We start from the raw sequence: 6,030 nt of genomic DNA, 5'->3' as shown, positions 1-6,030 counted from the left end.
GTACCATTTTGTATTCCCACCTTCAATGTATGAGAATTCTAGTTGCTCCATGTCCATGTCAGCATATCGTATTGTCAGTATTTTTAATTTTAGTCATTCTAATAGGTATATAGTAGTATTTCACTGTGGTTTGTTTGATTTATTTATTTATTTATTTTACTGAGGTAACATTGGTTTATAACATTATATAAATTTCTGGTGTACATCATTATATTTTGATTTCTGTGTAGACTACATCATGTTCACCACCCAAAGACTAATTACCATTCATCACCATACACAGCTGCCTAATTACCTCTTTTGACCTCCTCCCTCCCTCTTCCCCTCTGGTAACCATCAATCCAATCTCTGTTTCTACATGTTTGTTTGTTGTTGTTTTTATCTTCTATTTATGAGTGAGATCATACGGTATTTGACTTTCTCCCTCTGACTTATTTCACTTAGCATCATACCCTCAAGGTCCATCCATGTTGTCACAAATGGCTGGATTTCGTCCTTTCTTACGGCTGAGTAGTATTCCATTGTGTATATATACCACATCTTCTTTATCCATTCATCCCTTGATGGGCACCTAGGTTGCTTCCAAGTCTTAGCTATCATGAATAATGCTGCAGTGAACATAAGGGTGCATATATCTTTACGAATTCGCGGTTTCTTGCTCCTTGGATAAATACCCAGCAGTGGAATAGCTGGATTATATGGTAGTTCTCATCTTAATTTTTTGAGGAATCTCCATACTGTTTTCCATAGTGGCTGCACCAGTTTGCACTCCCACCAGTGCACTGTGGTTTTAATTTGCGTTTCTATGATGGCTGATGATGATGAACAACTTTTCATGTGTTTATTTGCTATCCATATATACTCTTTGATGCAGTATCTGTTCAAGTCTTTTGTCCATTTTTTGGTTATTTACTTTCTTTACTGTTGAGTTTTGAGGGGTCTTTACAAATTCTGGATACAAATCCTTTGCGGGGTATGTGATTTGCAAATATTTCAGTCCAGCCTGTAGCTTGTCTTTTCATTCTCTTAAAAGCGTTGTTCACAGAGCAAATGTTTTTAATTTTAATGAAGTCCAATTTACCTTTTTTTTTTTTTTTTTGCCTATTATGGTTCTTGCTTTTGGTCATGTCTAAAACCTTTTTGCCTAATCCTAGGTCCCCCACATTTTCTTCTAACTAAAAGATTGTTTTAGATTTTACATTTAGATCTATGATCCATTGTGAGTTAATTCTGTATAAAGTGTGAGATTTTGATTAAAGTTCATTTTTTGCATATGGAGTTAAATATTCCAGCACCATTTGTTGAAAAGTCTATCCTTTCTCCATCAAACTGCTTTTGCACATTTGTCAAAAATTAATTGGCCATTTTGTTTGGGTCTATATCTAGGCTTTCTATTCTGTTTTTCCCTCTCACTAATACAACACTATCTTGATTATGGCAATCAAGATTCACTCTGGTTTTTAAATAGATATCATTCTATTAATGGGATTTGGCATATCCCATGTGGAGTGAAATGCTTATCTAGGCTGGGTCTACACAGTGGTAAAAATCAAGAGATGAAGGAAGCTTCAAAGAGGCGAGAGTGGGTGCCTCTGAGATGTGGAAGACAGGAGAAGGGAAGGGAGGGGGCAGGGGCTGCAGCTTTCCATTAGACTTGGAGTTAGCCAAACTCTGACTTTGTATCCTCTGTATCTGCATTACTTTGAAATGTTTACTATCAATTTTATTATTTAAAAATAAATGGAAGGAAACAGGTGAAATATTAATGGACATTTTGGGGGTGCTGGTAATGTTCTGCTTTTTGTCCTGGGTGCTGACTACCAGGTGTCTTCCCTTTGTGAAAACACCCTGACCTGTCCTCTTAAGATCTGTGCTCTTTTGCCTGTGTGTATCTTAAAATTTAATAAAACAATTCACCAAGAAATGTAGATACCTTTAGGGACTGGGATTGTGAGTTGAGAGATTAGGTGAGGAATTTTACTTTTCACCTTATAACCTCCTGTTGTATTATTTTTTTCCCCATGTTTTGATGTATTACATTTATAAACGGTTATTTAAAGGGATTTTCGCATGTCAACTGTAACAAGAGACAGAAGTGGACTTCTATGTATGCACATGATGAAGATGCCCAAGACAAACTCCTAAGAGGAAAAACAAGTTATAGAACAGTATGGTGTAGTATGATGCTTAAAAAAAAAAAAGATGGGAAAGCCATATACCAATTGAGTTGGCAGCATATTAATTATTAACTAAGGGACAGAATTATAGTAGGGGTTTGGGATTTCATTTTCAATATTATAGTTTTCTGTATGGGACTTTTACATAATGAACATTATGTAACATTTTGCATTAACTTGATAATTATAAAAAGCAATAAAGAAATAGAAAAAGTTGGTTGTAAAACAATAAAATTAATGGACACACTTATGCAGGCATTTTGGTCCATCATAGACAGCCACACTCCTTGGAATATCTTTGAGACCAGAGCCTGAGCCTTATTTATCTTTGCAACCTCTGCAGCGTCTGGCATGTGATTGGTTCTCATTCAGTGCCGTTTAAAATAAAATGAATAATAAAAGTTATTCTTACGACATGTTCCAGTTAGCGTCATTGTTTTGTTTTGGCTCACTGCTTTCTATTTTTCTTTAGGTCTTTTCTTTTCAGTAATCCCCTGTGATTCGTTCACCCCAGAACAAGACTTAACAAGACCCCAGAGCCAGGGAGTGGACATCAGTGCGGCTGTCTGTCCCCATCATTGGTCCACTTGTTAGAGCTCTTTCTCATCCTTACTTACGTGACCCCTGTATTGACTTGTGTGGTTCAGGGGTAGCTTCCTACTTGCAGAATGGTAAAAGAATGGCACTCTGATGCTGAAGGCCTCCTTCAGATACTCAAAGCACTCCATTTATCCCCAAAACGATGCTGTGAAGTAAGCACTAGTTCACCCCCATTTTACCAACGATACTTATAAAAGCCACATAACGTGCCCCACATCACACAGCCAGTAAGCTGTGGAGGTGGAACCCTTGGCAGTTCTGTCTGACCACCACCCTGCAAGCCTTCGTATTTCGAGAAGAACGAGACTGGCATCAGACTGGAGTTCTCTCCTCCCAGCCCCTTTCAGACTCCAAGGTCCTAAGGTCTTCCCGGTGCTTCTCTTTGTCCAGGGAGGTGCAGCTGCTCCGCTCTTATGAGAGTGAACCCAACAGCTAGTTATGTTTATGCTGTAAACAAGACTGTTGTTTATTAACTTGTAAGAATTATAAAATATATCATAAATATGGAAGTGTAGATCATGTATGCAAACAGTTTAAAGAAGAATAAAACAATCACTTTTGTACCCACCTCTCAGCTTAAGAAATACCAGCTTGACCCGTACACCTGAGGCCCCAGGGCCTCCCCTCGGTCCCATCCCCACCCCTACCCATCACAGACATAACCACTCTCCTGATTTCTCCTAATCCTTCTCTTTTCTTTAGAGTTTCATCACATATATGTTTACGCCTAAGTAGTATATTTGATTAATTTTATTTTTGAACTTAAAATTTTTTCTGCTCTGTGTTTTTAATTTCACGAGTTTTAATTTAAAGCCATTTACTTGAGTTTAGAGTCATTAACTTGTCCTCTTAGGAATGGTTATATCGTAACTGGAAACAATTTTCTATTTGACTAAATGATCTTTCCTTCATCATTGCAATCTAGTATCATATTTTGCTTCACTTCTACAAAGTCTTAGATGACTAGACAAATTTGGCTGTGAAATTCAACTCAATTGAATCTTATATAAACAACCATATCTCCCTATGCAGGACAAAAAAATGACCCAAATATTTACTACCCTGGGATGCAGATTGATTGATTGGAGGCAGGTGAACACAAACCGCTTAGACACCCTGGTTCAAATTCAGTCTTTCACAAACTTCGGCATCTTCTCCTCTATGGTTGATCCTCCCATATTCCCAGTAAAAGCTCCCAGTCACCTTTGACCTCTATTTCTCCCTTATCCCTCATTCCAGATCAGTTGCCAAATCTTGGCAGTTACACATTCCTGCATCGCTTCCGTCTGTCTCTACCCTTCCTTCCACCGACCCTCTCTGTCAATCACCTGGATTATCACAACAGCCTCCTCACCTGTCTCCCAACTCAGCCATTCTGATGGCTTTCACTCGGGGCCCACTGTAGTGTTTCTGAAGCTTCGCTCTGTCCCATTTCCTTGACCATTACCTCCTTTCCCTCACCCCTTTCTTGGAGAGTCAGGCTCACCCACATGAATTGGAAGAGGACAACCTGAGAGGTGATTGAATAAGGGGTACACACAACTCAAGCTGGGCCAGTTTTTCTTCCCCAGAAATTTGTAATGGGGTAGAGGGTGTTTGAGAGATGGAGTCAGCTTGCTCTGGAGAATCAAGCTCTGAGATTCTGTAAATTTAGGGTCAGATTTGACATCTCAGCAAATCAAGGACTCATGCAAGCCAGAGCTGTGTGGGGGCAGAAATCCTGAGTAAACAGAGGAAGAGAGTCTACAAAGAGAAGAGAAAAATGGGGTAGACACACAAAAAGAATCAGATGACACCACGTGGAGAGAGAGAATAAATTCCTTTGTGTATGAATGAATTTGAGTAAATTTTAGTTTCTTGCAAACTATCGACCCCCAAGATGGGAGTCTACCTTAAATGGTGCCACCTTCCAAGAAGTCTTCAGTCTTAGCTGGGGTTTGCCTGAAGACAGATCCTGAGACAAGAACTGGGAGGAGGTAGTTATGGGGACGGTGACCCCAGGAAGCAGGGAGTAGGGAGAGAGAGACAGGGCAGGAGAAAGAGCCGAGTCTGCTTTATTGAGCTGGGTGCCCTGGGAGCACCTGGGCTCCATCCTGTTGCAGGTCCTGTGAGGGACCAGATAAAATGTGTTCAGATTAGCCCCTCCAAAGGGTGAGAGGTTGTTGGGTCATTGCTCACCAACTCCTGTCCCCTGTCAGTTGAATGCTGCCCCCCGGGGACATTAACTCTTCTACAATTCTGGACTGCACCTGCAAGGCTGAAGGAACTCGCATGCTTGAGAGAAAGCCTGAGACAGAAAAGTGGAGATGGGAGGTCGGATGCTATCTGCATGCACATGTGAGGGAGCCTGCCACCAAGGCTGCAACAGACACTGGGGATGGGGAGGTGATTTGTCGTGGGGCACCAAGTGTCTGCTAAATCTTCCAGATTCCTCTATTGTTTATATAACTGGACATTCCCCTTTTGGCCAACAGAACACTATCGAGTCCAGACCAAACTTCCCCACTGTAGCTCAGCCTTCGTAATGGAGGCTCCTTGACTTAATTTTGCAACCTAGAGTTCCTCCAATGCACTGTTGACCAGGGCACAGCAGGAAGCGGGGCTGAGCTGACCCTACATCTGGAAACCTCACCCAGTTCTAACGTGGAAAGGACTGACATTTTATTGATCATCTTTGTCTGCAAGTGCTCCGGCCACCTCCACCGCCATGTCCCAGCTCTGCCATTAACCAGCTGCATAACTTTGGTTAAATTACCCACCCAGCTTTCTGAGCCTCTGTTCCCCTCACCAGTAGAAATGGAGCTGCTAATACCCATCTTGGAGGCTTGCTGGGAGCATTGCATAACGTCATGTGTGAAAGTACCTGGTAAGGTAACAGATTGTAAATGCTCAGTGTGTTACTTCCCTCGTCTTCTCCAGGGATAAGCATTTACAAAGAAAGGCTGTTTTGCCTGCAAAATGTGTTCTCCTTTTTTTCTTGTAAGAGCATCTTAGTTTTCTCTTGGGAAACCACCCTTTCCCACTTTGTCCATCCGACAGAGCTGGCCTATCTCTCCTGACCTAGAATGCGCACATGACCCAGACCCGGGTTCTCAGACACATGGTGGTGGTTTTAAGATGGCCACATGGCCCAGTGGGTGTGGGTACCTTAATTTGGACTATTGGGAAAGAGGAATCTCTTTCTACTTGGCTTCTAAGCAGATAGGACGTGAGCCTGGAGCTGTTGGTGGCCATGTTGTCATGATGATGGGGC

This window comes from Ceratotherium simum, chromosome 16 (assembly GCF_057802395.1).
Source record: "Ceratotherium simum simum isolate JZ-2026a chromosome 16, ASM5780239v1, whole genome shotgun sequence".
Lineage (NCBI taxonomy): Eukaryota > Metazoa > Chordata > Mammalia > Perissodactyla > Rhinocerotidae > Ceratotherium > Ceratotherium simum.
The sequence above is the reverse complement of the archived record's forward strand: the minus strand, read 5'-3'. Positions refer to the sequence as shown.